At 42.0% G+C, this 18,001-nt stretch overlaps 1 protein-coding gene across 3 annotated transcripts in view; it reads left to right on the plus strand.

Moving 5' to 3' along the window:
• Positions 1-10,219: 10,219 nt before the first annotated feature.
• The window catches only part of RHBDD1 (rhomboid domain containing 1), a 119,375-nt gene continuing 111,593 nt past the window's right edge, over positions 10,220-18,001 (plus strand). For all 3 annotated transcript variants that reach the window (XM_089672582.1, XM_089672583.1, XM_089672584.1), the window contains exon 1: positions 10,220-10,421. The gene's annotated coding sequence lies outside the window, so the exon portion shown is untranslated. The remainder of the gene's footprint in view (positions 10,422-18,001) is intronic.

The raw sequence follows: 18,001 nt of genomic DNA on the forward strand, positions 1-18,001 counted from the left end.
TTGTGTAAATGTAAATAGAGCTTTGCATACAATGTATCCAGATCGAAGCACGATCTGGATACATTGTATGCAAAGCTCTATTTACATTTACACAATGTGAGTGGGAGATCAAAGGGCAATAAATCACTTATATCCCGGATAAGACACTATGTTTCTTTTCCCTTCTCTGCATGTTCCCTATATAGAGGAATAAACAAAGCAGCCACTGAAGAAAGCACAATTGAGAAGGCTGAGCTGAGGAGACAGGAGGGAGAGGTTCAAGCTGCGAACACAGACTCATCACATTAACTAAATTGAATAACAACACCATCTCAAATTCAAAGAAAATAATTGACATTCCCATTTTTTATTAATGTTTTATTAATTTTTTATCAATTTTATTCACATAGAATTGACATTCCAATTTTTCATTAATTTTTTATTAATATTTGTTATAATCACATATAATTTTTTAATTCACATTTAGAAATGAATTTATGTTAATTGTATATTTAAGCACCATAGAAGTAAGTAATGATTGGATTATAGGTGGTATATTAAGAAATTCACACAATCAAAAAAGGTCAATCACAAAGGTTGATAATATTGGAGCGCAGTACAGTACAAGAATTCATAAGAAAAAATGCTCCTGCTCTCTCAGCAAGGATCTGCGCAGGGCTGTGCGGCTGAGGTGAGCTCGGCGCGGATGCGTGTGCCCGCTGGGAGATCGGGAGCGCGCGCAGCAGTGGTGGTGATCCTCGCTGAGAGAGCAGGAGCATTTTTTCTTAGATATCGTTGATGTGCAGTGGAGGAGTGGTGCTTTCTCTGGTAGAGCCGTGATTCCTTTTCTGCCATCCAGTGGATTTATTCTGCCCAGCTCTGTTTTCATCGTGCGGACCTTCATTGATCAAGGGAATACATCTACCCTCTCCATGCTGATGACTACTTTCTGAACTCCATCTTTGCTGCATTGCACTATTTATGTGCACTTCTGGTCAGTGTGCATTGTTACCCTAGGTCACCTTTATTGGGACTTTCTTATGAATATATATTTTTGTGTCACATTTATATTTTTAGCGCTGCACTTTATATTTTATATTCAGTATACTGTATTATCGAATCGAACAATAGGATTCACCAAGAGAAATGGTATGAGATGACTGGACAATATCGACTGGAATCATGTACATCCAAATTAACTAACGGAACAACATTTGGATCCATTAATTATCCAAATCATCGAACAAATTTTAAAATCAGATTATTTCCCCATGGACCCAAACTACTATTGCATCATGTGATGTCATACGAATTAATTAAATAAAACAAATGCGTTCATTACGTTTTTTATTTCGAATTTGTTGACATTCATTACTATGTCCACCTGAAGATTCAGATGTATAAGAGTCTCCAAAAATGAAATTTTCTTCAAAAAAAAATTAATCATAACGATATGAACTTATCTAACACCAGTCATATTACAGATAGAAAACAAAGCAGCAGTCGCTTAAATTTAGAGGCAGGGCAGTACCTGCAGCAACACACTGCTGAGAGAGGTTGACCCCATCATATCTTGGTCAGGATTACACCTACTAAATGGGAGGGCAATGTATCTGCTGGGAAGGCTTAATATAGTGTCAGACCAACTATCTAGCAACTGTGCAGATCACAATGAATGGTATTTGCATCCTCAAATGATCGGTCATCTGGTTCACCTGTGGGATTTTCCCCAGATAGACATTTTTAATGTATCCACACTCAAGATGGAAAGGATAGACCCTTTTTTCCCCCCGTGGGACTGCAACCTAACCTATACCTTTCCTCCGCTTATACTCACAATGAGGTTCTGGACAAGGCTGCTGAAAGAGCACATCTTGATCCTAATCATTCTGTCCTACTGCTTATGTAGGTTGTGGTTTCCCCTTGTGGTTCATCTTAGGATACTATATGCTCCAGTTCCTCTCCCGGTCTTCCCATATCTTCTGTCTCAGAGGTGGATCATATACCCTAGTCCGCACAAGCTGGATTTTCAAGCATGGCCATTAACAGGGGTAGATTGGGGGGTCTATAATGCTCCTCACAAGTGGTCTCAACTTGGTGAAGTCAAGAGAGCCCTCTACTAATGCTATGTATGCAGAGATTTGGGATAAGTCTGTCTCCTTTTACGGTAACAAGCAACTTCATCCCTACGTCTTGGTAAGTCTCAGAGCTGTCAATCTAGCCTTGGTTCCCTGAAGGTTCAGGTTGTGGCAATTTCCACAATAACAAAAACTAAGTAGGCAGAAGAGTCACTGGTCCATGGTTCCTCCGAGCAGTATTTAGGAAAGGATGTTTTCTTAATGGGATTATACGTACTCTTGGAGGTTCTTTCAACATGTCCCTTTTGCTCCAACAGACAGTATTCATTATGGGTCAAAACTTATAAAACAGTGTTTCTTACAACTGGAATTTCTAGAAGAGGAGTTTCAGAACTACAGGTCTTGGGCACATCAAAAAGATATGTTTTCTTTCCTCTGGGATAGATTGCAGCTTTGACCTGTGGAGCATTTTGTGCCCAAGGTAGCTACATTTTTTATTTGTCAGAAATTCCCAGTATGACAGACAGGATCCTTCAAGTACTGGACATCTCTAGAGCCTTAAAAATATCTTTCTGTCACAGCTTCATTCAGAGCATCAGATATACTCTTGCCAGTCCAAGCAGGAAGAACAGGGAGATCACAACACAGAGGCAAATCACACGGAACCCGCCATACAGGTGTTTTTGGTTAACATGAGGGCACAGTAGGGGTAATAAGACACAGTACAAATGAAATAGTCCATCAGGTAGCAATGTATCACCATAGAGATAGTTCATGTAGGACGAAGTACACCAAACAAAAATCCGGCAGGTAGGAGTGATCTCCCGCTCACAGGGCAGCAATCTGGGCAAACAAGTGTTACGTAAGAGCAAAGGGTCAGGCAGAACAGGGTTCATATCAGCACACAGGGCAAAGGGTCTGGGCAGAACAGGGTTACATCCAGCACATGGGGCAAAGGTTCTGGGAACAACAGGGTTAAGTCCAGCATGCAGGGCAAAGGTTTCGGGCAGAATAGGGTTAAGCCTAGAATAGGGCAGCAATCTTGCAGGCAGAGAGGGCTAGGGACCAGTAGCAGAAGCTGGGCAGGCAGGGTGCAGTCCAGGGGCTCTTGAAGGTGGGCTCTGGGGGTCTCACACAACACAGCAGCTCAGACAATATGGAACTATATGTTCCAGAAGTCCCATGGTCCAGAAAGTAGCACCCCACCCACACCGCATCATCAGACTCAGCAGCTCTAAGCACCCCCCAATCTCCTTCCAGTGGAACACCAAGACACCGATTCCCCTGTGTCCATCACTGGGGGAAGCTCGGAAAAGTCTGACCACTTATTTTAGAACAAGTATATACAGTGGGGCAAAAAAGTATTTAGTCAGCCACCAATTGTGCAGGTTCTCCCACTTAAAAAGATGAGAGAGGCCTGTAATTGGCATCATAGGTAGACCTCAACTATGAGAGACAAAATGAGAAAAAAAATCCAGACAATCACATTGGCTGATCTGGAAAGAATTTATTTGCAAATTATGGTGGAAAATAAGTATTTGGTCAATATCAAAAGTTCATCTCAATACTTTGCTATATATCCTTTGTTGGCAATGACAGAGGTCAAACGTTTTTTCTGTAAGTCTTCACAAGGTTGGCACACACTGTTGCTGGTATGTTGGCCCATTCCTCCATGCAGATCTCCTCTAGAGCAGTGATGTTTTGGGGCTGTCGCTGGGCAACATGGACTTTCAACTTCCTCCAAAGGTTTTCTATGGGGTTGAGATCTGGAGACTGGCTAGGCCACTCCAAGACCTTGAAATGCTTCTTACGAAGCCACTCCTTCATTGCCCGGGCGGCATGTTTGGGATCATTGTCATGTTGGAAGACCCAGCCACGTTTCAGTTCAATGCCTTTGCTGATGGAAGGAGGTTTGCACTCAAAATCTCACGACACATGGCCCCATTCATTCTGTCCTGTACATGGATCAGTCGTCCTGGTCCCTTTGCGGAGAAACAGCCCCAAAGCATGATGTTGCCACCCCCATGCTTCACAGTAGGTATGGTGTTCTTTGGATGCAACTCAGCATTCTCTCTCCTCCAAACACGATGAGATGTGTTTCTACCAAACAGTTCTATTTTGGTTTCATCTGACCATATGACATTCTCCCAATCCTCTTCTGGATCATCCAAATGCTCTCTAGCAAACTTCAGACAGGCCCGGACATGTACTGGCTTAAGCAGGGGGACACGTCTGGCACTGCAGGATCTGAGTCCCTGGCGGCGTAGTGTGTTACTGATGGTAGCCTTTGTTACGTTCGTCCCAGCTCTCTGCAGGTCATTCACTAGGTCCCCCCGTGTGGTCCTGGGATTTTTGCTCACCGTTCTTGTGATCATTTTGACCCCACGTGGTGAGATCTTGCATGGAGCCCCAGATCGAGGGAGATTATCAGTGGCCTTGTATGTCTTCCATTTTGTAATTATTGCTCCCACAGTTGATTTGTTCACACCAAGCTGCTTGCTTATTGCAGATTCAGTCTTCCCAGCCTGGTGCAGGTCTACAATTTTGTTTCTGGTGTCCTTCGACAGCTCTTTGGTCTTCACCATAGTGGAGTTTGGAGTGTGACAGTTTGAGGTTGTGGACAGGTGTATTTTATACTGATAACAAGTTCAAACAGGTGCCATTGATACAGGTAATGAGTGCAGGACAGAGGAGCCTCTTAAAGAAGAAGGTACAGGTCTGTGAGAGCCAGAAATCTTACTTGTTTGTAGGTGACCAAATACTTATTTTCCACCATAATTTGCAAATAAATTCTTTCCAAATCATCCAATGTGATTGTCTGGATTTTATTTCTCATTTTGTCTCTCATAGTTGAGGTCTACCTATGATGCCAATTACAGGCCTCTCTCATCTTTTTAAGTGGGAGAACTTGCACAATTGATGGCTGACTAAATACTTTGGTGCCCCACTGTAGCTATATTGTACCTTGGGATTAGCAGAGACCTCCGCCCACATGGTCGCTGCCGGGATGTGTTGCCTTCCTGATACAAAAGTCAGTGAAGTCTGTATTCCCTACTGAGAAAGACTCCATACCACCAGACCCTCTGTTTAGTCACAAGAACTCACTAATCAAGTATGCAGATCAGCTAACTTATTTACATACTGCTTTTCATTTAGTTTCAAGTAACACATTTTTTTAAAGGTTATTTCCTCGTTTTCTATTTCTAAAAAATGTTATATTTCTGATCTCCATCACAAAGCCACTTAAAAACTTTTTGAAAGGTGAATTGTCCAAGCTCCAGTCTCATCTTTATAGTAAAACATTTTTGTACATCTGCTCACCCTGTCGGCTAGACATTTATCACAGGTATGCAGCCATGTAGGCACCAGGAAAATGGAAAATTGTATGAAATACTTATTGTAACTTTCCTTTAATGATGTCTATCCAGTGCAGTATATAGACCCATCCTCAGTATGTAGCTTTAGGCCTCATTTACACTTGCTTCAAAATGTGGCTTCGGGCAGACTTATTGAACCACTTTAGTCCCAGTACAGTGCATCACGTGGTTGAAGTGGTTATACCTGGATGTTGCCTTTAGCTACAGGCATCATCCCCACGTAGTGTTTTCAGCCGGTGTTCTTTTTTTTTTAAAGTGATCCTAGTGTGTGCAATTTTAAAGCGTGTCAGGTTTCATATCTATTTTCTCCGCATAACATCATCTTTTATATTTTACCAGAAAATTGGGTATTATATTGTATGTCTGTGCACTACAATTCATTAAAGTGTATTTTTTCCAAAACATTTACATTTGCAAATACCGTAGGACATATAAAAATTACAACACCTGCCATTTTATTCTCTAAACCTCTGCTTATAAAATATACACTGCTCAAAAAAAATTAAAGGAACACTTTGAAAACTCATCAGATCTCAATAGGGAAACATATCATGCTGGATATCTATATTGATATGGACTGGGTAATGTGTTAGGAACGTAAGAATGCCCCATCGTTGAAATTTCATTGCAGCAACTCAAAATGGTATTCGGTAGTTTGTATGGCTCCCACATGCTTGTATGCATGCCAGACAACATCAGGGCATGCTCCTAATGAGATGACGGATGGGGGTTTATTTACTAAAGCTGGAGAGTGCAAAATCAGACTCACTTCTGCATAGAAACCAATCAGCTTCCAGGTTTCATTGCCAAAGCTTCATTGAACAAGCTGAGGTTAGAAGCTGATTGGTTTCTATGCAGAAGGGAGTCTGATTTTGGACTCTCCAGCTTTAGTAAATAAACCCCATGGTGTCCTGGGTTATTTCCTCCCAGATCTGGACCAAGGCATCACTGAACTCCTGGACAGTCTGAGGTGCAACCTGACGGCGTCGGATGGACTAAAACATGATATCCCAGAGGTGTTCTATTGGTCAGGCGAGATAGTGGGGGCTATTCAATGGTATCAATTCTTTCACCCTGCAGGAACTGCCTGCCAACATACTCTCCCCATATGAGGCTGGGCATTGTTGCCCATTGTGGGCATAGAGGAGATAGCATTGCCTTAGTTTGGAGGTATTGCAGGTATGAGATATCCCAAGATGCACTGGGAAACCAAAAAGCAAACTGGAAAGACACCATCAGTCACTTCTGGTTACAATCTATATATTCTGAGTGTCTGGTGCAGACATCACCTCTGGTATGCAGAGTGAAGCAGCAGGAAGGTGAGAGGGGCAACTAGCAGGCGGCACATGTGGTGTGCAACATGGGAACGCTATAGTCGAAGGTGATCGGGGACCAAAGAGAGAGGACTGAGTGTTGAGAGGTTCAGCAGAGCTGGGGGACCAGAGTAGCAGATATTAGCAGATGTCACACATGGGTCACAGCATTGTAGCAATATAGTGGGAGTTGAGTGGGTACTGGACAGACAGGACGATCATCACACTTTTTCTTAGCACTGACCACTGTATTGTTGTCACTGGGGATATCAGTGACACCAAGTCAGTTCCCCCCAGTGTCCGAATGCCTTCTGCTTCTATAAGTCACTGATCGCCGCCATTACTAGTAAAAAAAATAATAGTAAAAAAAAATTCCAATATATATACCGCCATTTGTAAACGCTATAACTTTTATGTAAACCAATTAATTTACACACATTGGGAATTTTTTTAGCAAAGACATGTAGCAGAATATATTTTGGCCTAAATTTATGGCGAAATTTGATTTTTAAAATTTTTTTAATAGCAAAAAGTCAAAAATATTGTTTTGTTTCTCAAAATAGTTTGTCTTATTTTGTTTACAGCGCAAAAAATAAAAAATGCAGAGGCGATCAAATACCACCAAAAGAAAGTTGCTTGACCGTGCAATTGTCAGTTAAAGAAACGCAGTGCTGTATCGCAAAAAATGGCCTGGTCAGGAAGGGGGGTAAATCCTCTGGAGAGCAAGTGGTTAAAGCTTCAAAAAAAAATCACAAAAGCATTAAAAAGCATGTTGAAGTGGTAGGCACTTTAATTTGTGTTAATGCTGAAGCAAGAAAGAATACTGAGGGACCAAACTCTTTCTTTTATGCTATTCACTGGTCCTGAGGGAGTAATTAGAGGTGGAGCTGTATCAAAAGTATGCTGTCATGGATAACCACCAAGAAAAGGAAAATTATAGTAAGTATTTGATAAAATTTTCCATTTTACCCGCTGATGCTATCCACCCTCTTAAACTTTGTGTGTTTTCCCAATTGTGGATGTGATTGGCTTGATTTTGGTCCAGAGCTTTTTGCATCTCCAGCTGTGTCTGCCCCATATTGGTACTATAGGTCCACATTCTAAAGAGCTATTTTAGCAAATAAAAGTTATCAGATCTGCAAGATAGAGTAGGAACTGGCCAGCAAGTGATCACTTTGATGCAGTTGAACATACTGTACATAGCAATATAACTAAGAATCCCCAATTTAATAAGCAGAGAGGTTGCTATAAGTTAAGGTTAATAAGTGGCAACATCTCCCGAGTATCTCATGTGTTGTATACACTTAGGTCCATGTATATTTGGAACAGGCATAATTTTAGTTTTTTCAGGATTTTACCAAAACATATTCAAGTTATAGTTATATAATGGATATGGGCTGAAAGTGCACACTCTCAGGTTTAATTTGAGGGTATGAACATCCAAATTGGAGGAAGGATTTAGGAATTACAGCTCTTAAGAGTAGCCATCCCCCCTTTTTCAAGGGACCAAAAATAATTGGACAATTGAATCAAAAGCTGTTTCATGGCCAGGTGTGGGCTACTCCTTCTTTATTTCTTCATTAAGCAGGTAAAAGGTCTGGAGTTGATTCTAAGTGTGGTATTTGCATTTGGAATCTATTGCTGTGAACCTACATCACGTGTTCAAAGGATCTGTCCATGAAAGTGAAACAGACCACTGTAAGGCTTCAAAAACAAAACAAATCCATTGGAGAGATAGCAGCAACATTAGGAGTGGCCAAATCAACAGTTTGGTACATTATGAGGAAAGAAGAACGCACTGGTGAGCTCAGCAACATAAAAAGGCACGGATGTCCACGGAAGACAACAATGGTGGATGATCGAAAGATCCTCTCTATGCTAAAGAAAAACCCATTCACAGCATCCAGACAAGTTAAGGACACTCTCCAGGAGGTGGGTGTATCATTGTCAAAGTCTACAATCAAGAGAAGACTTCACAAGAGCAAATACAGAGGGTTCACCACAAGGTGCAAACCATTCATAAGCCTGAAGAATGGAAAAGCCAGATTAGACTTTGCTAAAAAAACATCTAAAAAAGCCAGACCAGTTCTGGAAAAGCATTCTTTGGACGGATGAAACTAAGATTAATCTGTACCAGAAAGACGGGAAGAAAAAAGTGTGGAGAAGGCTTGGAACAGCTCATGATCTCAAGCACACAAAGTCATCTGTAAAACATGGTGGAGGCAGTGTGATGGCATGGGCATGCATGGCTTCCAGTGGCACTGGGTTATTGCTGTTTATTGATGATGTGACAGAAGACAGAAGCAGCCGGATGAATTCTGCAGTGTTTAGAGATATACTGTCAGTCCAGATTCAGCCAAATGCAGCAAAGTTGATTGGATGGTGCTTCACAGTACAGATGGACAATGATCCAAAACACACTGCAAAAGCAACCCAGGAGCTTTTGAAGGAAATGAAGTCTAATATTCTGCAATGGCCAAGTCAATCACCTAATCTCAACCTAATTGAGCATGCATTTCACTTGCTGAAGGCAAAACTAAAGGCAGAAAGACCCACAAATAAAGAACAACTGAAGACAGCTGCAGTTAGAGCCTGGCAAAGCATCAGAAAAGAGGAAACCCAGTCTTTGGTAATGTCCATGGGTTCCAGACTTCAGGCAGTCATTGCCAGTAAAGGATTCTCAACAAAATATCAAAAATGAACATTTTATTTATGATTAGATTCATTTGTCCAATTACATTTGAGCCCCTGAAAATGTAAGGACTGTGTATAAAAATGGTTGCAGTTTCTAAAATTTGTACTTGATATTTATGTTCAACCCCTTGAATTAATGCTGAAAGTCTCAACTTCAAATTCATTTGGATTGTTTCATTTTAATTTATTCTTGTAGCATACAGAGCCAAAGTATGAAAATTGTGCCTGTGTCCAAATATATATGGACCTAACTGTATATGAAGTTATATAGGATCTGAACACTCATATCTCCATTTCTACTGCATGATGCAGGTTAGGAACTAAAACGGGTAGGGATGCCTGAAGCTGTTATATTACTGGCTAGAAGTTCATGCTTACTGTGCTGTAGAATATTTTACATGTATATATAAACTCATTTATTCAGGGAAGCTTACCACACCTCCACTAAGAACTGTACTTGAGTCACCTCCATCACATCATGCCCTGCAGCTATTACCTTTTGCACCACCTCCCCCTTCCTTTAGATTGTAAGCTCTAGGAGCAAGGCCCTCCTATTCCTTCTGTACTGAAATTAATTGTACTCGTACTGTCTCCTTTTAGATTGTAGAGCACTGTGCAAACTGTTGGTGCTATATAAATCCTGTATAATAATAATAATATATTCTCCATGATAAACATGGCACAATAAACTGTAACCAAAAGCATGAGGACTCGTACACAGAAGACTTCCGGGTACTCTGACAGCCCTGTGTCATGTGACCTCTCCTCCTCCAATGCTGCAGCGCTGAATCAACAGAAAGAAAACACAGCACGTCTCCTCTCCACTATTTGTGTTGACATTTCTAAAAAAACTTTATTGAAAACGATCAGGAAGTGAGGAGAGGAGACCGAAAGATCACTAACACATGGGGAGAGGATGAAACACTAGTGCATTTCTGGATGTTAAAGAATGAGGAAAGCTGGGTAGCTGACGTATGAAGGTAGTGTGATCTGTTTCTTATGAACTATCATGTTGTTTTTCTGTACAGAGAATGAATAAAATAGAACTTGGGAATCAGCAGTGGTGTGAGATTGAAAAGTGAAAAGGTTTGAGCACATAAACTGCCAGGTAAATAATCCAAAAAGATAATGTTCTAACAGGAATAAAAAGAACACAAACCCATTGATGTACAAGGCTATCTCTCCTCTCTGTAAAGTGCATAGACTTGGCAGCTACCTAATATGCTATGTTACTGAACGCCAATCACATGCTCCCTAGTTTACATAGCATTGAATGTGACATCAAATGCTCATTGGTGGTGAATCAATCCACTGTCATGTAATACACACACACCAGGAAGATTCACCTGCAGTAAGGTCCACATTCGCACTGGAACACTTTTGCTGAGCTTTTCCAGGGTAATAAAAAAAAATGCATGAAAACTGCAAAAATTGTAATTGTTCACAACACTGCAGTGCAGGTGCACAGCGTTTTGTTGCAAAAGTTCTGCATCTTTTTTCAAAAGCACACAAAAAAGCACCTTTAATTGTAAGTCAATGCAAATGTATAAAAAGCGCACTGCCTTTGCGTTTTTGGTGCATTTTTTGAGTCACGTGTCCATGTTTTACAGGTGAATTTAGGGAGTTGGGAAATAAGAAAGCGCACCAAAAACACATTGAAGGCATGTTAAAACCATATGTGTTTTTTTAAAAATAAAAAAAACGCATACCAGCTTTTTAACCACTTGCATACTGGGCACTTATACCCCCTTCTTGCCAGGGCCAATTTTCAGCTTTCAGCACTGTCACACTTTGGCAATTGTGCGGTCATGCAACACTGCACCCATATGACATTTTTATAATTCTTTTTCACATAAATAGAGCTTTCTTTTGGTGGCATGTACTCACCGCTGGATGTTTTATTTTTTTTCACTATAAACAAAAAAATAGCAAAACGTTTTTAAAAAATGTTCTGTTTCTATTATAAAATTTTGCAAACAGGTAATTTTTCTCCTTCACTGATGTGTGTTGATAAGGCTGCACTGATCGGCAGCACTGATGAGGTGGCACGGATAGGCAGCACTCATGGGCACGAATTGGTGGCACTGATATGCAACAATGATGGACACTTGTGGGTGGCGCTGCTGGGCACTTGTGGGCAGCACAGGTGGGCGGTACTGCTGGGCACTGATCATCAGGGCACTGATCATCAGTTCCCTGATTGATGCCGATCCATTCTCTGAGAATTGCTGGTTATCGGCAGTACTTTCCTCACACCATGGCAGCGTGAGGAAAGTGCAGCCGATAACTGGCAACTGCATTTACTGGCGATCGGTTGTATCATTGTACACGGCTGATCACGTGGTAAAAGGCCACTGTGATTGGCGGTTTACCACATCACGTGATCGGCTGTGTCCGTAGGACACAGCGATCACGGAGATCACAGGGCGCGTTCTGGTAGGACGTCATATGGCGCAATCTCTGAACTGGCCGGGGACAGTGAAGCCGTCATTCAGCTATCTGCGGTCAGCAAGTGGTTAAGCACACAAGGGTGAAAGGGCCCTTAATGTCATAATTGCAATGCCGTGCTCATTAGACCTTACTGTCAGCGTGACAGCTCGAGAGGAGAGAAATGCCGATAACCGGCATTTCCGTGTTTACATGTGATCAGCTGTGATTGGACACAGCTGATCACATGACCGAGCCGACATCTTCGGCTCTTTCCATGATCCGCTGTGTCCGAGGGAAACAGCAGATCGGCGATCGCCGCGCGCTCCCTGAGCCGCACATGCGCAGTGAGAATGGTGGGACGTCATATGACGTCCTATCAGAACAAGAGAACCATCTTGCGCCCGTCGTACTATAGGGCGGGGGGAAGGTGGTTAAAGCATATACAGACTGATTTTACTGTTGTGGGTTTAGTAGCACTTTAAGTGAGCATATTCAGTGCAGCTCGAGAGGTTCAACTCCTCTCGAGTTCCAGGTGGATCTGGAGCTGGCGGCAGGTAGCTGAAGACCCAGGAGATCTGGATGCAGGCTAGGTGCAGCAGCAGGCAGGTATGGCGGCAATCAGGATGCAGACTGGGACTGGACACCGGAACATGGATGCGGCAGCAGGCAGGTATGGCAGTGACCAGGATACAGGCCAGGTAGGATCATGGGTGCAGCGGCAGGTAAGTATGGCAACCGTCAGGATGCAAGCCAGATGCAGGACCGTGGGTGCAGCGATAGGTAAGTATGACAGCCATCAGGATGCAAGCCAGGTGCAAGTACAGGTAAGTAGATGCAGCAGAGTCTGACAAGCCGGGTCAGTATTAAGCGAGCAGATCAAGTACAAGGGAGTAGGCAAGCGGATGGTCAGGGATAGCCGAGGTCGGTGCAGGCGGAGTTCTTTCTTAGTCAGGTCAGATCAGAATACAGGCAACAGGATCAGGTAATAAGTGCAGGGGCGTTGTAGACCAGAAGGCATTGATTGTACTGTATTGCAGGTTTAAATAGCCCACCTAGCGGTGACGCGGACTCTACTGCGCATGCACGCGCTTCTGTGCATGCGCACTCGCACCGCCACAACCCGGAGGGATCTGTCGCCATCACACGGCTGCACGGTGACAGGGTCTCTGACAGGGTCATTGTCATGTTGGAAGGTAAACTTTCTTCTCATTGACAACTTTCTGGCAGAGAACAGCAGATTTTTCTCAAGAATTTTACATTATTTTTCCACGTTCATTTTTCCTTCTATCCTGACAAGTGCTCCAGTTCCTCCACTGCAGAGAAACACCCCCATACAGGATATTACCACCGCCATGCTTTACTGTAGGAATGGTGTTATTAGGATGGTGAGCTGTATTGGATTTGCTCCAAATATATTGTTTGGTGTTGAGGCTAAATAATTGAAATTCAGTCTTATCTGACCATAACACATTTTTCCATATGGCCTCAGAATATTGTGGCCTTTCTTGAGGAGTGGCTTTTTCCTTGCAACCATGCAAGCCACATTTGTGGAGAATTTGTGATATTGTTGTCACATGTACACAATGACCACTCTTTGTCATAAATTCCTGCAACTGCTTCAGAGTTGCTGTAGGCCTCTTGGTAGTCCTGATCCAGGGAGGGTCTGTACAGTACCACATACCTTCCACTTCTCAACAACTTGCTTAAATATATATATATATATATATATATATATATATATATATATGTGTATGTATATGTGTAATATTTATGTTTTTTAAGCAGAGGCCCTAGAGAAGAAAATGGTGGCCATTGCAATTTTTTATGTCACACGGTATTTGCACAGCTATTTTTTTTTCTTTTTTATGCAGGTTTTTGGGAAAAATACACTTTAAAGGGTAAGTTCATCTTTTTGACAAAAAATAATAAATGCACATATATTTGTAGGTAAAAAAATGTGCATTTATTATTTTTGTCTGCAGGAGCCTGGAAAGGATTGCACCAGCGTTCAGTAGATTGCTGATGCCATGCAGGTCTCCTGCAAACCTGTCAGAATAACTGATAGCTGTACGGGATATACGAGCAAACAGATATTCTGACAGGAAGCTTGAATGAACTACCACAGCGCCTTGGTAGTTCATTGAAAACTACAAGACGACAGCTGCAAAGGCTGCTGGGATTTGTAGGCACTGTTTTCAAATCTGACAGATGGGAAGGGGGAGGTGGCAGGCGCAGCCTACAAATGGGTGGAACATGTAACTTATTCTTTTAATGATTTTTAAAAAACACAGTATATAACAGTTTTTTGTAAAAGATGATGTTACACCGAGTAAATAAATACCCACACCGAGTAAATAGATACCCTAACATGTCATGGTTTAAAATTGCGCACGCTTGCGGAATGGCGCTTCCATAGGCGACAATTAAAAAAAAATTCTACAAATTACCATTTTTGAGTTAGAGGAGATTTAGTGCTAGAATTATTGCTCTCGCTCTGATGTTCACGGCGATACCTCACATTTGTGATTTGAACACAGTTTACATATGTGGGTATTACCTACGTATGCGTTCACCACTGTGCATGGGGGGGCACATAATTATTTTTTATTTAATTATTTATTTTATTACGGTTTCATTTTTACAGTCACTTTAAAAGTACCCACTGTATCTTATATAAAAAATTAATTTTGAAGTGTGGAGAGCACTTTAAATGTATTGTAGCTATACCAGCACAGCAGATTGAATATATTTCTCGGTGACAAAACACCTCCTGTCATCTAGGGCATGTACACTTTATTGTCAAAAGTATTGGGATGCCTGCCTATATACACACATGAACTTTAATGGAATCCCAGTCTGTAGGGTTCAATATTGAGTTGGCCCACCCTTCACAGCGATAACAACTTCAACTCTTCTTTGAAGGATGTCCACAAGGTTTAGGAGTGTGTCTATGGGAATGTTTGACCATTCTTCCAGAAGCGCATCTGTGAGGTCAGGCCCTCATATTGGATGAGAAGGCCTGGCTTGCAGTCTCTGCTCTAGTTCATCCCAAAGGTGTTCTTTTGGGTTGAGATTAGGACTCTGTGCAGGCCAGTCAAGTTCCTTCACCCCAAACTCGCTCATCCATGTCTTTATGGACCTTGCTTTGTGTACTGGTGTGCAGTCGTGCTGGAATAGGAAGGGGCAATCCCCAATTTGTTCCCACAACAGCATAAAGCATAAAATTGTCTAAAATGTCTTGGTATGCTGACAACTTAAGAGTTCCCTTCCTTGGAACTATAGGGCCAAGCATATCCTCTGAAAAACAACCCCACACTATAATCCCTCCTCCACCAAACTTTACACTTGGCAGAATGCAGTCAGGCAAGTACCGTTCTACTGGCAAACGCCAAACCCAGACACGTCCATCGGATTGCCTGATAGAGCAGTGTAATTCGTCACTCCAGAGAACACGTCTCCACTGCTCTAGAGTCCTTTACACCACTGCCTCCAATGCTTTGCATTGCACTCGGTGATGTAAGGCTTGGATGCAGCTGCTCGGCCATGGAAACCCATTCCATGAAGCTCTCAACACACTGTTGTGCTAATCTGAAGGCCACACAAAGTTTGGAAGTCTTTAGCTATTGACTCTGCAGACAGTTGGTGACTTCTGCACACTATGCACTTCAGCATGCGCTGACTCCGCTCTGTCATTTTACATGGCCTACCACTTCGTGGCTGAGTTGCTGTCGTTCCCAGTTGCTTTTACTTTGTTATAATACCACTAACAGTTGACCATGGAATATTTAGTAGCAAGGAAATTTCATGGATGGACTTATTGCACAGGTGACAACCTATCACTTGAATTCACTGAGCTCCTGAGAGCAACCCATTCTTTCACAAATATTTGTAGAAGCAGTCTGCATGCCTAGGTGCTTGATTTTGTACACCTGTGGCCATGGAGGTGATTGGAACACCTGAATCCAATGATTTGGAGCGGCAATATAGCGTATTGGTCTACTCTACTTTATTCACAGAAGCTGTATTAATATTATTATTATTCAGAATGTATTATTACTATTATTCACCAATAGTTTGCTTTACAACATGAAGGCAGATATTACAGTTAACATACAATTCAATACGGAATGAAACGAGGGCCCTGCTCATTAGAGCTTAGAATCTACAGTCTTACTACATACATAGTACACCCTCTATGAATAGCGGATCTGGTCACAAAGGGCGGGCATTTTCAGGGTCTTGATGAGTCTGTGACAGCCTCTTAGTGGTATTAACCCCCTCTGCATCGGAAGATTATCGGGGTGTTGGGATAGGATGGTTGGAGATACACCAGAAGATTATTGCTTTAGGGGGACAAAACGGTTTAAGATGGAAGAGGAATCGGCACAAGGGACACATACTACTGCCTGTAAGTTATGTCTCATGTGCTGATTTTTCTGTTTGTGATTATGGCTGCATTTAGGCTTTAATGTAAGAACAAAAAATTGTGAAAGTCAATTGTTGCACCCTCCTAGTTTGCTGGTTATTAGGTAAATTTAGTTTGGTTCCACTGTAATCTGTGGAACAGGGGTTGATTGGTTAGGACTGTTCAGGGTTCCACATGCTTCTGCACTGCTACTTCCTTCTGTGTTCTGGAACCATCTGGGGTTATTCACCACTCCCTGGGGAGGCGGACCCAGAAAGTGGGGGAAGAGGCCTTAATGTGTCACTAAACCTACAACAGTAAAATCAGTCTGTATGTAAAGCATGCTTGTTATAGTCACTGTGGAACCTAAGGGGTTAATCATCTGCATTGTGTAAAGACTGTTTGATCCTGACTTCTCTGCCCGTCCTCTTGTTCAAATGTCCATGCTAATAAAGACAGACTGAACCCGTAGCCCTTCTGCACATGCTCAGTTTAATGTGTATTGCTAGAGAGGTTTTTTTTTTCTTTTCTTGGGAGAGTGAATGTGATTAGCACAGGGCCAATCAGCACTGTCCAGAGATCAGGGTTTTTGCTTCCTCCTAGAGCAGAAAGAAAACTCCTCCCAGATGCTTTAACCAGTGCTCAAGTGAAGTTACAAGACTGCTCTAACTGCTGATTAGATAAAGTATTTAGCAGTTTATATTGATTAAAATAATTGCATTTCCATGTTGTGTGTACTGTGGGAGACCAGATATAGTGAATGCAGGGTCCTGGGTTTAGTTACACTTTAAGTAGCCTGAGCAGCAAGGAGAATTGGCAGCATGCTGGTGTAAGGAAGCATTCCAGGGTACAGACTGGAGTGTGCCAGTACAGCTAAGCAGGGGTGCAATACCATGTGGGTGTTGTACAGGTACAGTTAAAGGAGTACAAGTTCTTTTTGTTGTTTTTTGTAAGAAGTGGAAAAGCACAGCCAGAAAGTTAGCAGTCCTCAACCTGTTCAAATTCACGTGGATATCCCATGCTCCCATCCTTATCCAAGTCCATCTTTCCCCAATAAAACACCAAAAACAAAACCCCTAGACTGATCATTAAGCCTGTGGAAGTGTGTGTAAAATACTGTGTGCCTGGCTGTGGCTGCTGTAAAGGGGGAAATAGGCCAATTTGCCAGCGGCTCCTGTGGGGGTAGCGCCACAAAATGTTAGGATAAAAACTGGAAATATTGCAAGCATTGTGTCTGCTCACTTAAAATATGCTATACTTTTCCCTTTATAGTACATATATCTTTTATAAAAAATAATTTTGGTGTTTAGAGAGCACTTTAAATGTACTGTAGCTATACCAGCACAGCAGATTGAATATCTTTCTCAGTGACAAATAAAACACCTCCTGTCATCTGGGGCATTTATTGGCCTCCTTTGCTTTTTAGACGAGAAATTTCAGGAATGTTGGAAAATGCGTCATTCATCTACACTCCTTTTTAAAAGCAGCAGTTGAGCCTTTTAGAATCGACTATTGCTCAGATATATTATGATAAAAGACAATAGAGCTTGGGTAAAAAAACAAATGCTTTGAGAAACACATTTCTTTCATATTTATAATATACTTTAAACTGCATTTAAGAAATGTATTTCTCATCTAACTCCCTATTGTATTGCTTTGTGCACAGCCAATTATTTCTGTAGTGACACATGTTGGGCACGTGCAGTGCTGTGAACAGGATGCTCC

This window comes from Staurois parvus, unplaced genomic scaffold (genome assembly GCF_062004578.1).
Source record: "Staurois parvus isolate SC_StPar_1 unplaced genomic scaffold, SC_StPar_1.0 ptg000131l, whole genome shotgun sequence".
Lineage (NCBI taxonomy): Eukaryota > Metazoa > Chordata > Amphibia > Anura > Ranidae > Staurois > Staurois parvus.